This window comes from Patagioenas fasciata, chromosome W, assembly GCF_037038585.1.
Source record: "Patagioenas fasciata isolate bPatFas1 chromosome W, bPatFas1.hap1, whole genome shotgun sequence".
Taxonomy (NCBI): domain Eukaryota; kingdom Metazoa; phylum Chordata; class Aves; order Columbiformes; family Columbidae; genus Patagioenas; species Patagioenas fasciata.
The window spans coordinates 66,635,852-66,660,741 of NC_092559.1; the positions used below are offsets into that span (position 1 = coordinate 66,635,852).

At 41.4% G+C, this 24,890-nt stretch overlaps 1 long non-coding RNA gene across 1 annotated transcript in view; it reads right to left on the minus strand.

Moving 5' to 3' along the window:
* Positions 1 to 11,703: 11,703 nt before the first annotated feature.
* Positions 11,704 to 24,890, minus strand: part of LOC136115750 (uncharacterized) — a 37,881-nt gene continuing 24,694 nt past the window's right edge. The window contains exons 2-3 of the long non-coding RNA XR_010653259.2: positions 14,291 to 16,303; positions 11,704 to 13,735 (exon numbers count right to left, since the gene is read on the minus strand). This is a non-coding gene — a long non-coding RNA (uncharacterized lncRNA). The remainder of the gene's footprint in view (positions 13,736 to 14,290; positions 16,304 to 24,890) is intronic.

Sequence of the window (24,890 nt, forward strand, 5' to 3'; positions counted from 1 at the left end):
TCAGGTTGCTCAAAGCCCCATCCAACCTGACCTTGAATGTTTCCAAGTATGGTGCATCTACCACCTCTCTGGGCAACCTGTTCCAGTGTTTCACCATCCTCATAGTAAAAAGTTTCTTCATCCTGTCTAGCCTGAATCTCTCCTCTTTTAGTTTAAAACCATTACTCCTCATTGTATCCCAACATGTCCTGCTAAAATGTCTGTCTTCATCTTTCTTATAGGCCCCTTTTAAGTACTGAAAGGCTGCAATACTGTCTCTTCTCCAGGCTGAACAACCCCAGCTCTCTCAGCCTGTCCTCATAGGAGAGGTGCTCCAGCCTTCTGATCATTTTTGTGGTCCTCATCTGGACCCTCTCCAACAGGTCTGTGTCTTTCCTGTACTGAGGGATTCAGAACTGGATGCAATACTCCAGGTGGGGTCTCACCAGAGCAGAGTAGAGGGGCAGAATCACCTCCCTTGACCTGCTGGTCACGTTCCAATATATTATTTGCCTTCTGGGCTGCAAGCACACATCATGTCAAATCTTTCATCTACCAATATGCCCAAGACCTCCTCAGGGATGCTCTCAATCCCTTCATCCTCCAGCCTATACTGATACCAAGGGTTGCCCTGACCCAAGTGCAGGACCCTGTACTTGGCCTTGTTGAACCACATGAGTTTTGCACAGACCTACTTCTTGAGTTTACCCAGGTTCCTCTGGATGGCACCCCATTCCTCAGGCATGTCAACTACACCACTCAACTTAGTGTCATCTGTAACTTGCTGAGGGTGCACTCGATCCCACTGTCTTTATTACCGATGAAGATATTAAACAGTACTGGTCCCAATACAGACCCCTGAGGGATACCACTTGTCACTGGTGTCCATCCAGATATTGTGTCATTGACCACCACCCTCTGGGTGTGACCATACAACCAATTCCTCATCCACCAAACAGTCTACCCATCAAATCCATATCTCCAATTTAGAAAGAAGGATGTTGTGGGGGATCATGTCAAAGGCTTTACAGAAGTCCAGACAGATGATATCCATAGCTTTTCCTTTGTCCACTGATGTAGTTACTCCATCATAGAAGGCCACTAGGTTGGTAAGGTAGGACTTGCCCTTGGTGAAGCTGTGCTGGCTGTATCAAGTCAACTCCCTGTCCTCCATGTGCCTTAGCATAGCTTCTGGGAGGATCTTTTCCATGATCTTCCCAGGCACAGAGGTGAGGTTGACAGGTCAGTGGTTCCTAGGGTCCCTGGTATTATTGGGTCCATATCCTGATATTCTAAAATGTTGTGTTAAATATTCTAAAACATAAAAAAAGCACCTCTTCATGAGTAACTTCCATCCCTGGGTAGCATGCTTCTTCAACAGATTGTATAAAGGTCAAGCAATTATACTAAACCCTAGAATATGGTATCACCAGAATCCTAAAGTTACTGGGACTTCTTGCAACCCTTTCTTATGAGAGGGTGAGCTAACACAGATATTTTCTGCAAGGTATCGGAGGGAAAACACCACCTGCCACTTTACCAAGTTATGACTGAAAAACAAACTATTTGGCTAGGTCCCTGTTGTTTAGCTTCAGGGATAGTAATCCTTCTACCTTCCAGATGGGCTAGGATGCCATCACACGTTCTCTGGACATGATTGGAGGAAACCTCTCCAAATGAGATGTCATCTATATATTAATATAGTCACTTCTGGTTCCTGTGTGACTTGTTCTAATTCCCAAGCTAAAGCCTGATGTGACAATGTAGGGCTACATCTTAGTCCTTGGGATAACTGGATAAAATTGTACCCCAGTGTTCACCTGGGGTGGGTCATCAGAACTTTGGAACTTCCTGGGCTGGAGGTTGGTAGTTCCTCCATTAATTTCCTGATAGTGGGGCTAGAGGAAGAAATGGGATAGTTTCTCCTAGCACCTTCCCAGCATCTCTGCAAGACCTTGTCTGTGTAACAGCTTATCTGCATGAGATCTCCTGAATAGACCAGACACTCACTGGGGATGCCTGGCTGATTCCAGACTCTGTAACGTGGATCATCTATGAATAGAGACTTTTCTGTTGTCAATTAGCTTCACTCCTGGGAGCAGCTTAGTGTATGTTGTACTGGTAATGCTTCAAATAATATATACAGATGTGCATATAGGTAAATGTTCATAAGTATATATTTGCTTTACCAGTGGTAATTTTGTAGCAACTTGTAATATACGCTTGCTTTACTAGTAGTAATTTGTAATAAAGAAATAATTGGAAATAAAGCCTCTGTGGCCTTGTGTATTATGGAATCCTGTGAACCCATGGTCACAATCTTTACACACGTGCAGGTCAGGTAGCCCTCATAGGTTGTGACCATGACAACCAGAAAAGGTTAACTAATATAAGCTACAGTTGTGGTCTTCCATTTAGTATAACCATTTTGGTGCCTATCCTTTCATACATTCTCAGGGTCAAGTCTTTAAGAAATAATCAACCTACTTTTCTGTTTAAGAAAAACTTTATTATTTAGAATATTCCGTGTATGATGGAGTTAATAAATATTCTCAGATTAGAGTGGGATAGTGCGAGGGTGAAAAATCATGGACTCCACACAATCCAATATGAATTCAAGCGAAGCCATTTTTTACAGAAACAAGCCTCCTTATATATGCAGTTATTTCCTGATCACGCATCCACACTCCAAGCATGCATTAGCTGATTGGATATTGTCCACGTTCACGAGCTGTCCACGCACCTGAGTCTCACTGCTAATAAGTCTGTTGATTTACATCTTGTTGAGGCCCTGAGGCCTCACTCCCACAGCAGGTGTTGTTTTTCAGCCTTCGAGCTGGCCTTGAGATTCCTTTGGCTAGTTCAGAAATAAATCTCCATCTAATAGAAACCCATCCACACAACAACCTCAAGAAATCCCTCAAATCTCCCACAGGATAGGAAACAAAAACTTAAATTTGGTCTCAGTTGAACTGTCTTTGAAGAGAAGATTTATGAGCAACCATTACAGACAGATATACAAAGTTTACATGGCACTAATTCAAATACTGTAGTTATATGCTAGGTCAACTGTCTACCAAAGGTTTAACCTTGAACGTTTTTACTTTTGAAGTACAGAGTAATTCTTATGCCATAAAGGCCTTAGTATCCAAGAGACTTAGTATTTTAAAAACATCTTTGTGATCTCATTTTAAATTCTCTAAAAAAATATTAAGTATTTTGAGGACCACTGTCCTGCCTCCATATAGTTTTTCCACTATAATCTCGGTGGAATCGTTAGATTTTTCAAAGCTGAGCAGGCTTAGAAACTTTAAATGGCAATATATTTCACATAGTTTCAATCTCCTGCATCTTCCAGTATGACCATAAAATGTTAAATGAGGCCTCAAATTGTTTTGGACTTGAATGAGGTTTCATGCGAGTGAATCATAAAGCACACATGCAGCAATTTTTGTAAAGACAAGGGATTCTTTGTCAAGGAGAGTTACCCAAATTATTTCCTTCAATTCCATGTACTTCTTTTTAAATAAAGGAAGACCAGGCAATTGCTATAATGAGGAACACATTTCAGTAATTCTAGACTAGAAGACTACATAAAATAATTTGTCAGAAAAAAAATATGAGAAAGATTTCATGTTAAGGTTTAATTAAATAATGAGATGGTTTTCAAACAATCAAAGACACCAAAAAATTATTTTTTGTATTTAAAATTATTTTCCTTCTTCCCCCATATAATGAATAATCCTCTGGAGGCTTAAAACTAAAACTTATTCCCTCACAAAAAAATGTTTTACACTATTTTATATAGGGCTACATTTAAAAAATGTTTATTGAAGTTAATCTGGTATAATATGTGATGTAGAGCTCAGGTTGTATGACTGCATATTAAAGTTCATATTTTTGTATGTTCATATATGTGCATGTCATTTGAACAGCTACTGAAAACTAGTCTATTATTGCAGAGCTCCTAATCATAGATATTAACAATTTCAAATTCTGCAAATTTTTGTATAATATGCAGACTTTGGCATGTATTCAAGAAATGAAAGATGATTTTGGAGGTAAGGTAAATAGATTCAGATGTCCCTTTATTCTAATATCTGTTTTGCAAAAGCAGGACATATATTTTATAAGTTTTGTGCCATAAATATCAAAGCACATTTGCACATGCAAAGCAACAGTTTTCCAGCTTCTATTTTCTTCATGCCATTCAATTAATACGTTTGAAAAGCTTCTATACAATGTATTGCTTAATCTTCTGTCTCCCCCTTGTCATGTAGAAGGATCTAAAACTTGAAAAATAACCCCTCATTTTGCAGGTGGTTAGAAAGCATTTATAATGATGGGTACGTCTTTTATAACTTAATCACAGTATACATTAATTTAGCAGCTTCTCTTCAATTTCCCCCTTTTCAATATATTTGCAATTTTTTTTGCAATATAAATCTACAAAATATTATCAACTCGTGTTATGGTACAGCATAATTATCTGTTACCTGATAGCAGTACCAAATAGAACATTGTAGCATAATGCAAGTAAAAATTATTAGCATTAAAATTAGAGTCACAAGATGTATCCTTTTTAGTGACTTCATGTAATACTTCAGTTTATTGCCAAAAGATTTGTGATTGCTCATATTTCAATACTGTATAAGAGTCTTTAGTTTGTAACAAAACCAAAATTCACTATTGTCAAGATTATAATTATCACCAATAATGCCAACGAGGGATATTTTGCAGTTTCAGATTTGACCTGTGAAGACATTTCTTTTAGTTCATTTCAAGCTATAATAATTTTTACTAAAGATTCGTGTAAAGGCCAACTTGGAGTAAAAGCATTTGTTACTGTAGTTATACTTTTTAGAGTCACTAAGATCAACATTGAAAAAAACTGTAAAATGGTAGGTTCTACTGGTTCCGATGTCCATTGCTTATCTGGTGCTTTCTTCACTCTTGAATTGTGAATCCAGGCAGGTTGCTCTTTCATCTTGATTGCAGTAAAGGCCATCAGCAACACCTGGAACAGTCCATTCTACTTCTCATCTAAAGGTGGACCTTAAAAGCTTTAACATAAACTTAATCTCTTGGCTCAATGCTTGACTCTAATTCTGAGCAGCACTAAAGGTTGTGCTTGATTCTATTTCAAATTAGTTTCTTAACAAATTTTATTTAACTGCTGTTTGATTATATGATTCATTTTTTTCTACCTGCCACTTGCTTGTAGGGAGTATGCAACTGCCAATCAATCTCTAATGCTTTACTGACTTGATGCTTTAGTTACTTTTCTGGCTTTACTAGTCTGGCAGAGGAATGCTTCTGACCAATCTGAGAAGGGACCTGATAATAGCAGCAAACACCAGTACACCCCTTTTCTAGGGAGTTTGGAGAAATCTATTTGCCAGTGTTGTCTTGGTACATTTCTGTGGGGGACTACAGCGGGTCTGTGGATTCCCTGACGGAGGGTATGGGAACAGAGATTGTCCTTGAAGATATTAAGGTGTACTCGTGAGAAAGAAGGGAGTAAAGTTTCCACTTAAATTTGAGAAGAAACTTCTCAGTAAGAGTAACAGAACACTGGAACAGGCTGCCCAGGGGGGTTGTGGAGTCTCCTACACTGGAGACATTCAAAACCCACCTGGACGCCTTCCTGTGTAACCTCATCTAGGTGTTCCTGCTCTGGCAGGGAGATTGGACTAGATCGTCTTTCGAGGTCCCTTCCAATCCCTAACATTCTGTGAAAATCAAGCAATTTGTCAGGAATGTGAGTTAACTGTTTTACTGGTTGTTGTTACAGTTTTTTCTTCGTGGTATTGATTGTGTAAGGGCGTCGTAAACCTTCTCCCCACTTTTCCCACTTGTGCTGCAAGCAGCTCTGTACTTCCCCCTCCTCACTCCCTCTTCTCATGGTTTTACTTATGAGATGGGGTCAGAAATGACAGTTTTCAGTCGTGTTCCTAAGGAATCGGTATTGGCAGATGTTTTAAAACACAGGAAAGCACTTGGAAATATGAGGAAGATCTTGTGAAATATTATGATCAATGATGGCTGCTGTATAAGTTAGATGACTGGGAAAACTGGATGGAGAATAGAACCTTGAAGTATAATACTTTGTTGCAATTAATGTTGTTTTTAAGGCAAGAAGAGCAGGACAAAATAAATCTCTACAAGAGACCATTAAATCATTTCAGACAGTTTTACAGGTGGAACAGTTTGAACTTGAACAAGTCGAGAGAGAATTAACTGATAACACACAAGTCACAGAAAACTTGCAGAAGTCTGCAAGATGCTTTCCTCATTACCCTGTTTTCTTTGTAGGTATCTGTTTAAGCATACTACAGTTTAATAAATCTTTGCTTGTTACATGGTACAGTAAGTTCACAGACTGTTGAATCACGAGAATTCATGGATCCAAAATGTACATTTTGTGATAAGACTATGAAGACTATGAGTATGCCAGAAGACTATGAGTAATTTAGTTCTTTACTGTGTGAATGCAATAATAAGATTTTGTCCATCATCCAGACTTGAACAGCTCTGTGATAGGCTGTGTCTCATCTTGGTGTTCTAAATTTGGCTCTTTTGTATGCATGACGAGTAAAGAATCCTGGTTTTGGGATAACAGTTGTAGCATGCCAGATGAGACGCTAATAAAAGCCTTGCCCAGTCCAGCTTGCTGTGGCGGCAGGGAGGCGAGTGCTGATTGGGTTCCAGCGCGCACTGACCTGTTTTGTCAGGGACACCCAACGATACCTCCACCTGGCTGAGCAGTAAGCAGTTCAAAGGTGCAATGCAAAAATCAAGACATTGTCTTGAATAGGTGTAACTGTGATCCATCAGCATATTTGAACTTGGTGTTTGGTTTTCATATCTGAGCTCAGTATTTTAGTTTGCGTATATACATATATTTGGTACCAAAAGAATTTTGTTTGGGGAGATAATTACAAAATGGGAACCGGTTCTGCTACTAAAATACCACCTTGCTCCCCTGTATTGCAATTAATGTTGTTTGCAGAACTTTGGAAAAAATTGGATGAAGTACAGTACTGTAAGTTAATTTACTCTTATTGTTATCTAATAATTTTGAGACCAGAAAATAATTTAAGTTCTTAAATTCTGATTTGCATTGAAAAAACAAAACATAAACAAAAACAAAACAAAGAAAATTACCTAAATACTATGATGGATCTGAACTGGGAAGAGGTTGTATTTAAAAGTTGCTAGAATATGACCTGATTTGGTTCTAGGAAAATGGAAACAATGGATTGATGTTTAATATGCTGTTTTTTGACATCTGTAAGCAATTGCAAAAGGTACATGGGGCTGAGGAATGTAACTATTGCTGAGCTAATTGGAATTGCGTATAAAGTGTATTACGGCTGGAATGAAATGGAAAAACAAAAAGCAAAATATCCCAGGCCTGTGCTGTACAGCTTGAACATAAATTTCAGACCTGTGTCAAGTTGCAAGATAAAGCTCATTGTAACCGAGGAGTCTGGTACCAGCAATTACACCACCTGCGTGGCCTTGGCTGTATCTAAACTGCAGCAAGAAAGAAAGAAAAAAAAAATAGAAAAGCCTGATGCTGAAGTGGCGAAAGAGGGGTAACAGCAGCTCTTTGCAATGTTTGTTATCACTGTAAACTGCATTACAGCTTCGCAGACACCCATCGTTTGTTACTCATATATACTCTCATACCACTTTACCAGGTTCCATAACAGAATGAAATGCAGTTGTGGACTTTTACACTGTAGCTACAGTCTGCTTCCAGTCTGCCAGGGCTTCACATGCTTTTTTCCATCAGAATGCTGCTGCTTTAAAAAAGATGTTTTATCTGACACTTGAACAAACGAAAGATGATCTTGCCCGCAATGTCAAGGCCTTATTACAAATTTACGCTCCCTTAGAGTTAACCCTCGTGGCCTCACAACTGATGCCATTTGGCAGTCTGATGTTACATATAGATACTTTTTCAAGTATGCTTTGTGCATCTGCTTATATTAGTGAAAAAAGCAAGGATGTTCAGTGCCACTGGACCCGCTGTTTTGCTATGCTGGGTGTGGCAGTTGCACTTCCTCCCTCTGAGAACTGCTGTGGCAGTTGTACATCCCCCTCTCCTTCAATGGGGCAGTTAATGGCTCTTTTGTGGGACCCGGAGTTGGTTGGACAGGGTGGTTAGCAGAGGAGGAGGGGGCCGGAGAAGCCAAGAAGCTTCTGGAATGCCCACAGCCAGATCTGATCAGACTATAAAACAGGGTCCCCACCGAAGATTCCCTTTGTGTGATCTTCTTGGAGCAGCAAGTCTGTTCCCTTAGGCGGGAACGCCGTCTAAGGAAACTTCCCGGGACTGGGAGCACCTCACCTCCTCGTTTGGGTAAGTGATAATTTAAGTCCTTGCCAATTAGGCAAGTGTAGTCCTTGTCAACCAGGCAAGTGTAGTCCTTGCCTAACCAGGTAAGCATAGTCCTTGCCAACTAGGCAAGTGTAGTCCTTGCTGACCAGGCGAGTGTAGTATCTGGGGCAGAGGGCTCTGGCTTTGTTTCTTGTGAGAGCATGCATGCATGCTGTGGATCCTCATTATTCTCATTTGCTGCACCCCAATAATCTCCTCAATTGATATCCAAACCTTTATCTTATGTTATCGAAGTGCTAACTAATTGTATAAACCCTGTTTTGGTCAGTTCATTGGCTGTACTTTTCCAGACAGAATAAAGTCTGTTTTGGAACTTGTTTTGCCCCCTAAAACTGACTTTGGGGTCCCTCTGTGACACTGGATCTGCCACAACAGATTAAAACTGACAACGGTCCTGGCTGCACTGCCAGATCCACGCAATATTTTTTTTATATAGCATTGGGGTGGTTCACATGTCACAGGTATTCCACATTCTCCTACTGGACAGGGTATTATTGAATGGGCGCATTCCAAGCTGAAACAAATGTTAGAAAAACAAAAAAAGGGGGAATATGGTGCCTCAGGAACAATACAACATGCAACATTACAAAACTGAGCCACCATAGATTTTTTTGTTGTTGGTCCATGGTCATGGTTGTGAAGATTTTGACGGAATTTTTTGTATGAATCTGTCTGATCATTCTGTATCAATCCATAAAAGCATACAACAGCTACGCAAGGGAATACAAAATTACACGTTGATGATGGATGGGATTGGTTAAATGGTTTGTTTCAGGGCTGGGGGTTAAATGGATGGCTGTTGTCATTGGTGAAAGGAGGGCTATTGATTGTGGGAATGTTTTTATGTATTATGTTGATTATGCCATGTTTGTACCTTGCTCCCTATGCATTTCAGTCTAAAAATGTAACATTTAACTTTCTACAAAACCATTGCCCTGTATGTAATAAGCGTTCAGCGTCTAACCCCTAGTAGAAAGACCAAGTTTCACCAGTTTGTATATGTGATGTTTCCAACTTTGGGTATTGTTGAATTAGAATGAACTATTGTTAACATTTCTACTACACTTGGAACTACCCAAAATGCTACTATAGATGTTTTAAATAATCTACAATCTGAAATTAATTTGCTCTCATGACTAGCTATCCAAAATTGCTGGGCCTTAAGAATATCTTTTAGTCTCACAAGGAGGTGTTTGTGCATTAATAAATACTACCTGTTGTTTTTACACTAACAAATCTAAACAAATCTAATACAATGTAAATATAATTCAACAACATGTCCATACCTTTCACCAAATAGCTTTAGAACAATCTCTGCTCAAGAGTCTGCCAGCCGGCTGGTCATGGCTATGGTCTTTGCTACCAGACCTCAGAACATGGGCACAGGCAATTTGATGATATTAACTCTCATTTTAGCTGTCAAAATTGTGCTTTTATGGATTAGATATTATCTTGTATCAAATAATTGTGTGCATCACTTCTATCTAAACTGGTACTGTATACTCAGTTGTCTCAGTTGACAAATACTCTCAGAAGTCACAAGAACAACATTGGGCTTGACGCAGATATATGTCTCCTCTGCCTCACACATTAGGAGGTGTTACCATTTAGCCCTGGGCCAGCAACTAAACAGTAGACAGCTGCTATCTCTTGTCATTCTTTGCCTGGGAGGGAAGGAAGGGAAAAGGAGGAAACACTGAGTTAAATGGAAACAGATTTAATAAAACAATAACAAAAGAAGAGTGATACAAAGCAATACTAAACTTCTGGAATGCATGCTCCCAGCAATGAATGCCAGAGGGCGGACACTGAGAGCACGAGTCCAGTAAAATGCAGAGATCATATAGCAGGCGTAGGGAAGCCATGGGAGCAGACCCCTCATGGATGGTGGCCATCAAAGAGGAAGAGCTGTCCCCAGCAACCTCCTACTTGTATATGGAACGTGACATTCATGGTATTAAATACTTAAATTAAATACTGTGCCCCCCCTCCTAGCAATTTGCACTTGCAGATGGACAGTTGAAGAAGTCCTTGGTTTCCCTGACAACAGCCAAGATATCAGTGAGTTCTTACATTCTCTTCATACCAAATCCCAAACACTGGAAAGCTACTGGAAGAAAACATTAACTCTATCCCAGGGTGCTATCTCATTATTCTCACACTAAATCCAAAATGAAAGACCGTGCTAGCTAGTAATAAGAAAATTTTCTAACTGCATGGCAAGTTACTTTGATTTCAGCACAGGAGGCAAGAGAAACACATCAGATATGGTGTAGTCTCGCTCCTAGTAAGTGGTCTTAGGCTAACGGGTGGAGTGACAGAGCTGCCACAACAGTGACCCTGTAAACAACCTGACAAAGACTTATCTGGGAGCCTGAGAGCCCAGACACCCTTGATGGGTGCAGAACAAGGAAGCCATGATAACAAACTGACCTTCCAGGAAAACAGAAGTAAGCAACAACTGTTCTGGGAACTGCAGTCCTACACCCACTTATGTATCTACACCAAAAAGGTATAAAAGTAATTCACTATCTACTCAAGGCAAGCTCCTCTGCAAGAGCTTTTCTGCGCAAGATCTCCCAAACAGACCAGATCCTTGCTGGGGATGCCTGGCTGACTCCAGACTCCATGACATGGATCATCTATGAAGAGAGACTTATATGTGGTCAATTAGCCTCACTCCTGGGAGCTGTTTGGTGAGTATCATACTGGTAACAACTCAAATAATATATATAGGCATGCATATATGTAAATCATCAGAAGTATATACTTGGTTTACTGGTGGTAATTTTATAGTAACTTGTAATATACACTTGTTTTACTAGAAGTGATTTGTAGTAATTTATAATAAGGGAATTAATGGAAACAAAGCCTCCATGTCTTTGTGTATTATAGAATCTTACGAACCCATGGTCATTATCTTTACATACCTGTGGGTTGGGGAACCCTCATAGGTCATGACTGTGACACTGGTACTACCTTTCCTAGAGAACCACTCTCCTCCCATGATTTGGTGAACCCAGAGTTCAGGTAGAGACTTAGAGAAGTCAGGTCCATAAAGATTCCAAGGGTACTGTTCCTTCTCTCAGAGCTCCCACCAACCCACTTTCCATGGTGTTTTGACTCATGACACTAGATAAATGCTCCCTGAGTGATTATTTTATATGTGTTGCTGAGTGTTGCCCTTTTTCCATAAATTGCTGCACTGGATCATATTGTTGTCCCAAAAGCAGGGTTCTTTACCCAGTGTGCAAGCAGTCAAATATACACGGAGTCAAAATATCATTTTATTACGAGATTGATCAGTGTTGAGTGCTAGGTGGTAAAACCACAAAGCTAACACACCTTCTTCACAGTACTTACATCATTCATACTTTCGATTTTGGTTAGTACCTCCCCATGTTTCCACCCCCTTTCCAGGACTGGTTAACGTGGTTACACAATCATTTTCTTGTACTACACATGGTCGTGGGTTAGGGTCTTCACTTGGGCAGGGGTCTTCATGCCTGTGGGCATGATTTTCATTATTATAATGAGCTTATAATGAGCAAAGTTCATCTAAAGGACACTCTATCTGACAAACTCAACTAATTATGCGTGTTCCAGGATGTTCAAACTGCAGTAACAGCAGCTCCTGATAAGGAGTTTCTCACATCACTCTTTGTTTAAGGAGCAGACTGACCCAGTACTGGTCCACTGCTTGCATATCCTTCGGTTAGTAATTCCTGACAGGATTCATTCTTTTAATTGGTAACTACTACAATTCCCACTTTGAGACTTAAATAGGAAGGGGTTTTCATACTTCATATCTGTCTCATATTATCCTTTCACAGACTTGCTTTTCTATAACTGAACAACATTTAAAAAGGCATTGTAATGCAACATAGATATATACAAAAATCAGTAAAGCAATTATAATTATAGTGAGCAATTTCTTAACCCTCTGGCCCAAATCTTGAAACCAGGAAGTCAACCATTTCCAATCCTCTTCAAAATCCCTGGGACATATCATCCTTTTGAATTTCATACAGGATCTTAGTCTGTTTCCAAACCTGTAGAAATCCTTCCACTTCTATCCACATATACACAGAAGCTATTATTCATTACTGGATTCTAAGAGCATATCTAAAACCATCTGTCACCATTTAATTGCAGGGCGACAATAAACCATGGCAGATGCTCTGTTAACCCCCTGCCTCCACCCCCCCCCCAGCCCTCTCCACCAAGGAAAGGCAATAGGAAGAAAAGAGAGAGGGATTTGCAAGTTGGAAAAAGTTAAAAATGTTTTACTAATGCTACTAATATAATAGAGAAAATAATACTAAATATACAAAACCAATCTTGAATTTCCCAGCTCCGCACTGCTCCAGGAGCTGCAGGGCAGGAAGTCCTGGGGTGGACTCCGCAGCAAACCGGAACTGGATTCAGGATTCACTGGAACCAGGCCTTAGATTGCAGGGATGGCAGGCAGGGTCCTCTTCAGATGCTGTCCATGGTCGAAGAGGAATGAGACCCTCGTGATCTCCCACTTTTTTATGGTGTATGACGTGGATGGGATGGAATACTCAGTTGGTCAATTTTAGTCACCTGTTCAGTTCACCCCTCCTTGCAAATATGCCCCTCTCACTTATGGGATGTGCAAAATTTATCAGCGACCTTGCATACCATTGCTTCTATTTACAAAAACACATAGTCAACTTCAGAAAAGTGCAGTTACTTAGAAGAACTTAGCTGAAAGAAAAATTCACTAAAAGAGAAACTGGTCTTGTTTTTAACAAAACCAGGACACCATCCTATCTTGTTCTGTGCTCAGCAAAATGGGTACAGATCCAGCAATCATATTGGTTAGTTATTTTAACCATCTTTTGAATGAGATAATGATATATATTCAGTTCCCATGGACTTCCTGGTTTCAGTTGAGTCCACGAATTTATGATAGAACATTGCATGAGGAGCCTGATTATCACCCTTCTACAGATGCTTAAACACATATCTAAGAAAAGGAATTAACAATACACTGATCAGAAGGGTTAGACCTTGCTCACACTCCAAGTCCAATATGACTTAGCATCAGTCTAGTTACAGTCCTGGAGAACTTCAGCTGCAGGTGTATGACTTCTTCAGAAGTCCAATTCTCCTCTGGGGTAGCTTTCACTCAGGAACAACGGATCCAGGAGTCTATACTCTTTACCTTAATGGCTGTGTAGGTAGCTGACGGTACCAAATAAGGTCTCTTCCAGTGTTCCTTTGGAGGTTCATGCTTCCATGTCCAGATATGTACCTTGTCTCCTGGCTGGAAAGTGCACTGGAGCATCTAAATGTATTGGCACTCTTTTATTTGGATACCTATGAAGGGAAGATAAGTTATACAATAATGATAATAAATGATCAGTTAACAATTGACTTCCTGTTACATGCATCTGGCATCTTTCCCTGTTAAGTTATTTACAGGATAAGGCTTGCCATACAACATTTCAAAAGGATTTAACCTTTCTATAGCTCTAGGAGTAACTCGAATTCTCACTGGTGCTATTGGTAATAAACCTACCCATTTCATGTGGGTCTTTTGACAAAGTTTCAAAACCTGTCTCTAAAGTTTGGTTTATTCGTTCTACTTTCCCACTTGACTGGGGCCTCCAGGGAACATGTAGATCCCACTTAATCTGTAAAAATATAGTGACCCCTTGTACTACCTCAGCTATAAAGTGAGGTCCATTATCAGAGGACATCCCTTACCGAATTCTGAATCAGGGAATTATTTATTTCAATAGTATTCTAATTAACTCCCTAGACTTGTTGGTATGGCACGGGAAAGTATTTGCCCATCCTGAGAAAGCGTCTACTAACACGAGCAAATATTTGTACTGATTATACTTAGGTAGTTCAGAAAAATCAATTTACCAATATTCTCCAGGAGCTTGTCCCCTTTTGACCTCCCCTGGAGGAAGTATTTTCTGTATTTTCAGATTATTCTTACAGTAAATCAAGCATTGTCTTACAGTGACATTGGCCAGTTTTTGCATTCGTGGTCCTATAGCATATCTTCTGATACTGGCTATCAGCTCCCATATGAGTCTCTTGATGAGTCTTTGTCATTAAGTCTCTAATTATTGGAGCCATGACTATTACTTGTCTGTAACCCACCATCCATCTTCAGACTTTGTGCACTTCAATGATTTTGCTAGTTGATCATCTTTCTCAGAGTATTTAGGAGGATCTGCTGGGATTGACCTGATTGGGATCAAATCTCCTTATTGTCAGTCCTGATAGGGCAATCCTTTTGGCAGTTTCATCTGATTTTCAGTTTCCTTTTGTTATTTCTGTTTGTTGCTTTTAATGAGCTTTACAATGTTTTATCACCACTTCTCTTGGTTTTAATACTGCCTGCAATAGTCTTAAAATTTCTGGTCCATATTTAATGGGAGTTCCTTGAGAGGATAACAAACCTCGTTCTTTCCACATTGCTCCATGAGTGTGGATCACTTTGAAGGCATATTTAGAATTAGTGTAAACATTTACTCTTTTATCCTTGGATAGCTCTAGAGCTTGGGTTACAGCTATAATTTTTGCCTTCTGAGCAGATGTATTAGGGGGTAGAGCACATGCCTCTATCTTTTCTTGCAGAGTCACTAGGGTATAACCAGCTCTCCGTTCTCCTTCAGTGACAAAACTGCTTCCATCTGTAAACATTTCCCAATCAGGGCTTTCCAAAGGTTCATAGAATCATAGAATCATTTTGGTTGGAAAAGACCTTTAAGATCATCAAGTCCAACAGTTAACTTAACACTGTCAAATCCACCTCTAAACCATGTCCCTAAGAACCTCTCATCATCTTTCAGATCAGGTCTACTGGAATAAACCTGTTCTATAAATTGAAGGCAGTCATGTTCCAGCTGTCCTTCATCACCAGTTGGTAGCAGGGCAGTAGGATTCAGAGTCAAAGAGACATTTAGGGTAACATCATCCTGTTCAACTAGAGCTGCTCAGTATTGGATTAACCTGCTCACAGAGAGCCAATGGTGATCTATCTCTTCCAGCACTGCTAATACAGCATGAGGCACTAACAGTGTGATGGGTTGTCCCAGAGTCAGTTTTTGTGTCGGCACTGCAGCTGCAACTGCTCTTAGACACGATGGCCATCCTTTATTCACATAATCCAATTGTTTAGAAAAGTATGCAACAGGTCTTTTCCATTCTCCTAAAGTCTGAGTTAAAACTCTCAACACCACATATTGTCGCTCCTGTACATACAGTGAGAAAGGCTTATTACATTGGGCAGTCCCATTGCTGGTGCTCTCATTAATTCAGTCTTTATAACATTAAAGCTTTTTCAGCATTCTGGAGTCCAATCCATGATTTCTCCAGGTCCTTTAATGGCAGCATATAATGGTTTAGCAATTAAGTTAAAGTTCGGTATCCAGAGTCTACACCATCCAGCCATGCCCAGAAAACCCCGTAGTTCCTTTTTTGATTTAGGAAGGGCTATTCAGTATATAGCTTCTTTTCACTCTGTTCCAATTTTCCTTTCACCTTGAGATATTTCGAAGCCCAAGTATACCACCATAGTTTGTACCACTTGGGTCTTTTTCTGAGATGCTCACTATCCAGTTAATCCTAGAAAGTTTAATAAATCAATTGAGGCAGTTGTATATTCTTGTTTAGTTTCAGCTCCTAGAAGAATGTCATCCACATACTGTAACAGGGTAATAGAAGGATTCTTACCTTGCTAGTTTTCTAATTCTTTAGCAAGTACATTACCAAAGAGCACTGGGCTGCTCTTGAAGCCTTGGGGCAGTACTGTCCAGCAAAGTTGAGTTTTTCTGCCTGTAGTAAGGCTTTCCCATTCAAAAGCTAATATCTTTTGGCTCTCCTCCTCCAGTGGTACACAGAAGAAAGTGTCCTTCAAATCCAATACTGTAAAATAAAGATCATTTTCAGGTATAGACAAGAACAAGGTATAGGGATTTGGAACCACTGGATGCACATCAACTGTTATCCAGTTAATTTCTCTTAGATCCTGTACTAATCAGTATTCTTGAGTTTGAGGTTTCTTTACTGACAAAATAGGAGTATTATATTCAGATTTGCATTCTCATTAAAAGTCCATATTGAACAAACATTTATCAGTGGCTCAAGGCCTATTCTGGCTTCTAATTTAATAGAATATTGTTTCTTTCTTACCAGCTGGGCTCTTAACTTCAGTTCAGTCTTTACCGGTACTGCATTCTTTGCCCATCCAGGTTTCTTGGTTGCCCATACAAGAGGTATTATGGAATCCAGGACTTCTTGAGGTATCTCTGTTTTTTTTCTGATTAATTTTCAGCCAATAAACATAACTGAGCTTTCTAGGCAGTCTCTTTTGGTAGGTGAAGCTGTATTGATTTATCAGAAAAGGTTAATTGAGCTCTCAGCTTACATAACATGTCTCATCCTAGGAGGGGAAGGGGACACTCCAGCATCTGCAGGAATTCATGGGTCAAAGTCATGTTGCCAACTGTACATTCCATTGATTTTAAAAATGACTTTAGAGTTCACTTTCCTGTGACTCCAACAACTGACGTAGGTTTTACTCAAAGTTCCTTTGCAGCTAGTAATTACAGAATGTGTTGCTCCAGTGACTATTACAAAATCTATGATTTCATTCCTCAGTTTAACTGAAACCAGGGAGTCATCTGGGATAATATTAATTTTCTCCTCCAGTCCCCATCAATTGAAATCATAATCCTCTAACTCAATAAGATCATCAGTAATTCTTGGATTCCCTTCATTCTTGGTTTTCTGATTTGGGCACTCATTCTTCCAATGTCTTTCCTTCCAACAATATGCACACTGGTTTGGCCCTACCAAAGACTGGTTTTGAGAGCCTCCTTCTATCATTCCTCTTGTTGGTCCCACTCTACCTCTTCCTCTACCCTTTAATCGTCCACATCCTTTAAAATTGTCCTCATTCATAGCAAGTGCCAACAAAGAAGCTTGCAATTTTCCCACTTCTCCTCCACTCTTTGTAGTCCTTCAAATCCTCTTCTGGTGTTAGGATCCCATCCCAGGTCCTCCTTCAAAGGTAAAAATGGATCTGGGTCCTCTTGCCTATTTCTACATTCCCCTTCCTCGTTCACCTTTTCTAATACTGTCATCCTCTCTTCCAAAGTAAAGAAAGTGTTTAAGAGTGCCTTCACATTCCCCCAGTTAGGACTGTGAGTTAGCACAACAGTTTCTAGCAACTGATACATTCCTTCTGGATTATTCCAGTAAGATCCTACAGATTGCTTCCAATTTAAATCTGAGTTCATAAAAGGAACACGCACAAAAACGGGTTGCCTCTCCACTCCTATTGCCTGTCTCAGAGGGGCTTGTATTGCAGGGCACTGTCCCCTTGTTCTGACAGCTCTTGTGCTGAAGCTCTCATTCCCAGCCCCACCAACTAACCCCCCACATTCCCTTCGTAAGGTGGGGTACAGTCTGGGAGCTGCGTGGGGGAGCTGATGGTAAAATGGCACATCTTATGCTTCCCCCCTTATTTTATGTTTATCATAATTCTAAGAATGTTCACTCATTTTAGCAAGCATAATTATATCATTTCTATACCACATTTCTTTAGGATGTCTGGTTTTCTATACAAAGTCATAAAGGCATCAACATATGGCACCTCTTCTCATTTATCTATTTGTCAACAAAATAGCATCAGCTGTAATATAGTACTATACTTTAAAGACCCGTGCTGCAGCCACATTTCTTTCTAGTACGCCAATCATTTCTAAGAGAAAAAAAAAAATCACATAGGGTATTTCATCCCACTTTTCCAATCTTCTACAAAGCAACATTAATTGTAAAATACTATTATAGTTCAAAGACCCATTTTTAGGCCATTTTTCACCATCATCCAGTCTATACAATGACCACCACTGTATACAATATTTTTGAAGTTTTCCTTTAGCTGGAGGATCCCAGCCAAATTTATTCCAGTTTTTCAGGATGCATCCTAGAGAGGAACAAGGGGGTGTATCAGTGGAGGAAACTGAGCACATATATCCTAGGAAAAATTTCTTTAACCAGGGCTTCATACGCTCAGCTATTTCACAGAATCACAGTATCACAGAATGTTAGGGATTGGAAGGGACCTCGAAAGATCATCTAGTCCTATCCCCCCGCTGGAGCAGGAACACCTAGATGAGGTTACACAGGAAGGCATCCAGGCAGGTTTTGAATGTCTCCAGAGTAGGAGACTCCACAACTCCCCTGGGCAGCCTGTTTCAGTGTTCTGTCACCCTCACTGTGAAGAAATTTCTTCTCATATTTAAATGGAACTTCTTGTGTTCCAGTTTGTACTCATTGCCCCTTGCCTTATCATTGATTGTCACCAAGAAGAGCCTGGCTCCATCCTCGTGACACTCACCCTTTATATATTTATAAACATTAATGAGGTCACCCCTCAGTCTCCTCTTCTCCAAGCTAAAGAGACCCAGCTCCCTCAGCCTTTCCTCATAAGGGAGATGTTCCACTCCCTTAATCATCTTCATGGTTCTGTGCTGGACTCTCTCCAGCAGTTCCCTGTCCTTCTTGAACTGAGGGGCCAAGAAATGGACACAAGATTCCAGATGCAGTCTCACCAGGGCAGAATAGAGGGGGAAGAGAACCTCTCTTGACCTGCTAACCACCCCCCTTCTAATACACCCCAGGATGCCATTGGCTTTCTTGGCCACAAGAGCACAGTGCTGGCTCATGGTCATCCTGCTGTCCACCAGGGCCCCCAGGTCCCTTTCCCCTACACTGTTCTCTAATAGGTCATTCCCCAACTTATACTGGAACCTGGGCTTGTTCCTACCCACATGCAAGACTCTACACTTGCCCTTGTTATATTTCATTAACTTTTTCTCTGCCAAACTCTCCAGCCTGTCCAGGTCTCCCTGGATGACAGCACATCCTTCTGGCATGTCAGCCACTTCTCACAGTTTTGTGTCATCATTAGGAAGAGAATACCCATCTATTGCCTCATGTCTACGTGTAGAAGCTCAAGCCCCTGGTGCAGTCCTTTAATGGAATGACTTATGCAGAGTTATATACAAAATCCAGAAGCTAGAAACATATTTTCCTACTACCCAATCCTCCTTGTAACCCTCCATTATCAATATCTCTATGGCGTTAAACCTTTCTGTCACCACCTCGCCATAGAAAAGGAACTGCCAGAGTCCCCAACCAAAATGTCAGTGCATGCTGGAGTCTACACAGCATCCTGCTCCCCGGTGAATGCGGCAAGACAAACCAGGCAAGGCAGTCAGTGCTGTCCCATCTGGGTGGCCAGAAAAAGTTGTCCCAAAAGCAGGGTTATTTACCCAGTGTGTAAGCAGCTGAATATACACACAGAGTGAAGATGCTGTTTTATTACAAGATTGCTCGAAGTCGGGTGCTAGGTGGTAAAACCACAAAACTAACACACTTTATTCTCAGTCCTTGCATCATTCATACTTTCGATTTTGGTTAGTACTTCCCCACTTTTACACCCCCTTTCCAGGACTGGTTAGTAATTTACATATGGTTACTCGATCATTTTCATGTACGACTCATACTCATGGATTAGGGTCTTCACCTGGGCAGGGGTCTTCATGCCTGTGGGCATGATCTTTAGTATTACAATAACAGAATCACAGAATAATTTCGGTTGGAAGAGACCCTCAAGATGATTGAGTCCAAACATAATGAAACTCTAGCACTAAACCATATCCCTAAGAACCTCATCTATACATCTTTTAAATACCTCTAGAGATGGTGACTGAACCACTTCCCTGGGCAGCCTGTTCCACTGCTTCGCAACCCTTTCCATAAAGAAATTTTTCCTAATATCCAGTCTGAACCTCCCCTGGTGCAACTTGAGGCCATTTCCTCTTATCCTCTCACTTCCTACTTGAGAGAAGAGACCAACACCATGCTACAATCTCCTTTCAGATAATTGTAGAGAACAGTAAGGCCTCCCCTGAGCCTCCTTTTCTCCAGGCTAAACAGCCCCAGTTCCCTCAACTGCTCCTCATAAGACTTGTACTCTAGACCCTTCACCAGCTTCATTGCTCTTCATTGGGCATGCTCCAGCACCTCAGTGTGAGGGGTCCAAAACTGAACACAGGGGGACAATCACTTCCTTAGTCCTGCTGGCAACACTGTTTCTGATACAAGCCAAGATGCTCTTGGCCTTCTTAGCCACCTGGGCACACTACCAGCTCATATTCAGCCGGCTATCGACCAACACCCCCCAGGTCCCTTTCTGTCGGACATCTTTCCAGCCACTCTTCCCCAAGGCTGTAGCATTGCGTGGTGGTGTTGTGACCCAAGTGCAGGATCCAGCACTTGGCATTGTTAAACCTCATGCAAGTAGCCTCAGCCCATCAATCCAGCTGGTCAAGATCCCTCTGTAGAGCCTGCCTTCCCTCCAGCAGATCAACACTCCCACCCAACTTGGCATTGTCTGCAGACTTACAGAGGGTGTACTCGATCCCCCCATCCAGATCATTGATAAAGATATTAAACGGATCTGACCCTAAAACTAAGCCCTGGGGAATACCACTTTTGATCAGCCACAAACTGGATTAAACTCCATTAGCCACAAATCTTTGGGCCTGACCATACAGTCAGTTTTTTACCCAGAGAATAGTACACCCATCCAAGCCAAGAACAGCCAGTTTCTCCAGGAGAATGCTGTGGGAAACAGTATCAAAGACTTTACTAAAGTCTGGGTAGAAAATACCCACAGCCTTTGCCTCATCCACCTTGTCATAGAAGGAGGTCAGGTTGGTCAAGCAGGACCTGCCTTTTATAAACCCATGTTGACTGGACCTGATCAGTTGTTTGTCTTCTATGTGCCGCGTGATGGCACTCAAGATGACCTGATCCTTGACCTTCCCTGGCACCAAGATCAGACTGACAGGCCTGTAGTTCTGCAGATTCTTGTTCCAGCCCTTCTTATAAATGGGAATCACATTTACTAACCTCCAGTCAACTGGGAGCCCCTTGGCCAGGATTGCTGATAAATGACTGAAAGTGGCTTACTGAGCACTTATGCCAGTTCCCTTAGAACCCTTGGGTGGATCTCATTTGGCCTCATAGACCTGTGTGTGTCTAAGTGGCATAACAGGTTGCTAACCATCTCCCCTTGGATTGTTTTGGCTTCATGCTGCTCCCCGTCCCTGTCTTCCTGCTCAGGGAGCTGTGTACCTGGAGCACAACTGGTCTTACTATTAAAGACTGAGGCAAAGATGGTATTAAATACTTCAGCCTTTTCCTTGTCCTTTGCCAGTATGTTTCCCCCCGTTGTTGTTTAACCCGAGCTAGTAATATAACCATGACAGAACTCCCCTGAACAGGTCTCTGTCCCAGCTCCGACAAAAAGAGAGCAAAGAGAAGAGGAAAACTGAAAAATCCCAAGTCTGATTAAATATGAAGCTTGACTCTAATTCAATGGAATACTCTTATTGATCAGTCTGGATGCCAGTCAGGGTCTGCCCCATCTATGCCCCCCCTTACTAGCTACCTCACACCTGTGGGCAGAGTACTCAGAACATCCTTGGCTCTCAGACAAGAGCAATTAAAAACATTAACTCTTTCCTGGGGTGTTATCTCTTGTTCTCAAACTAAGTCAAAATAATGACTGTGTTAACTACAAAAAACAAAGGTTTCTAACTGCATGAAGAAAATTAACTCATTTTCAGTCCAACCATCTCACCCCCACATCCAATAAAGGATGGAGATTCTCCTTAGCCCTCCTTTTGTTGTTCATTTATTTATAGAAACATTTTTATTGTCTTTTATAGCAGTAACCAGATTAATTTCTACTTGGGCTTTGGCCCTTCTAATTTTCTCCCTACATAACCTCACAATGTCCTTGCAGTCCTCCTGTATTTCCTGCCCCTTCTTCCAAAGGTCATAAACTCTCCTTTTTTTCCTTTGTTTAGTCAGGCCTCTCTTCTTCCCTGCTGTCTGGTCTTTTGGCACATGGGGGCAGCCTGTTCCTGTGCCTTATTGAAATATGTCCAGCCTTCCTGGACTGTTTTGCCCTTCAGGACTGCCTCCCAAGGGACTCTTTCAACTAGGCCCCTGAAGAGGCCAAAGTATGCCCTCTGGAAGTCCAAGGTAGAAGTTCTGCTAAACATATTCCTTAATTCTCCAAGAACTGAAAACTCTTTCATTTCATGATTGCTATGCCCAAGATGGTCTCCAACCATCACATCACCCACAAGTCCTTCTCTGTTTTCAAACAGGTCCAGTGGGCAGCCTTCCCTAGTTGGCGCACTGACCAGCTGTGAGATGAAGTTATCTTCCACACACTCCAGGAATCTCCTAGACTGTTTCCTCTCTGCTGTATTGTATTTCTAGCAGACATGTGGTAAGCTGAAGTCCCTCACGAGAACAAGGGCTAGCGATCATGAGACTTCACCCAACTGCTTATAGACTATTTTGTCTGTCTCTTCATTCTGTTTAGGTGGTCTGTAAGAGACTCCCACCAGGATATCTGACTTGTTTGCCTTCCCCCTGATTCTTACCCATAAACACTCAACCCTTTCATCACCATCATCAAGTCCTAGACAATCAAAGTACTCCCTAACATATGGGGCTACCCCACTGACTTTCCTTCTTTGCCTGTCCCTTCTGAAGAGTTTATAGCCATCCATTGCAGTGCTTGAGTTGTGGGACTCATCCCATCATGTTTCTGTGATGGCAACTATATCATAGTTTTCCAGCTGCACAATGGCTTCCAACTCCTCCTGTTTGTTGCCCATGCTGCATGCATTGGTGTAGAGGCACTTCAGTTGGGCTGTTGATCCCACCACCTTTTTTGGAGGAGAAGCCCTAATTCCCACGTGACCATTCTCAGGCACTTCTGTGGTTTCTTACACATCAGTAACCCTTGCACCTTTGCTGCTGAATGGATCTCTATCCCCTACCTCCACTAAGACAGCAGACCGAAGGACCTTGCTGGCTCACCATCCCTCAAACATTAGCGTGCCACCCCCATGCTTACATCTAGTGAGCCTGGTTTTCTCTCTTTCCCCCTTCAAATGTAGTTTAAAGCTCTTTCAATGATCCCTGCTAACTCTTGAGTAAAGATCCTTTTCCTTCTTTGAGACAGGTGTACCCCATTTGTTTCCAGCAGGCTTTGTGTCTGCTATATAACCTTTCCCAGCACACTTTAAAATGCTATGGTGATCAGTTTTTTGAACTTAGTAATGCTAACCAGTAAAAATGGTCGGGTTAACCCTGCAGACAAGGGTCATTAGAGTAGGTGATTCCCTTCTGAGAGGGAAAGATGGCCCATTATGCAGAGTTGACCCTCATAACAGGAAAGTATGTAGCCTACCTGGAGCCTGAATCAGGGACATCACCAGGGCACTCCCCAACCTGGTGCACCCAATGGACTACTACCCACTGCTGATCTTCCAGACAGGTGGGGAGGAAGCTACATCCCGTAGTCTGAGAGGCATGACGAAAGATTTCAAGGCCTTGGGACGGTTGGTGAAGGAGTCTGGGGTGCAAGTGATTTTCTCTTCCCTCCTTCCATTTTCGGGTGACGACATGGGATGGAATAGAAGAATTCATTCCCTTAATGATTGCCTACAAGACTGGAGTTACAAGCAGGGCTTTGGTTTCTTTGATAATGGTTGGTTTTATAAGACACTAGTCCAGACAGTGATATGTGGGAAAGGTTTATCTCATGGGGGCAAAAGGATGCTGGGACAGGAATTAGCAGGGCTCATTTGGAGAGCTTTAAACTAGATTTGAAGGGGGATGGGGTTGTAGCTGGGCTTGCACCAGTGGGGCAGCACTCTAGAACTGATAAAGACCAGGAAGCCTCCCACCCCCCTAGGGTGAAATCGGTGTACTCAGCTTGCTCCCTGAAATGCCTATACACCAATGCACATAGAAACCTGTGTTTGGTCAGGTGATTATGATCTGGTGGCAATTACAGAGACATGGTGGTGATAGCAAATGATAGTAATCAACCTCACAAGATGTTTCCTTCCATGTTCTCTTATGGAACAGAACACGATGGGCCTCTTGCTGCTGGATCTGTTACAGTTGGTTTAACATTAGGATAGCAACCAGCCCTGTAGCCATAGAACTCTTGTAATCAGTAACCAAACTCTGTTCTTAAAGCTGACATAGATTTATGGTATATTCTTATAAGGCAGGTAACTGTAACCGAGCCTTATTCTTAAGGTGGACATAGATTTACGATATATTCTTTAAAGTTGGTACCGTAGAAAAATAACCGATAATTGCAGCATCTTTTAGATAGAAAGTTTGTGTTAGAGTAGGTGTGGAATATGTTAATGGTTGTCAAGGGTGAAATGAATATGTATGTGACTAACTTGTATAATAAGGTATGGTCTGAATCAGCTGTTCGAAGCCAGCTTTGGGTGCGAACCCCTGGTTTCCCAGCGCTGAAATAAAGCACCGCATATAACTACGTCCGTGGTTATGTGTCCTGATTGCTAACAGTGGGACAGCTCACATGACT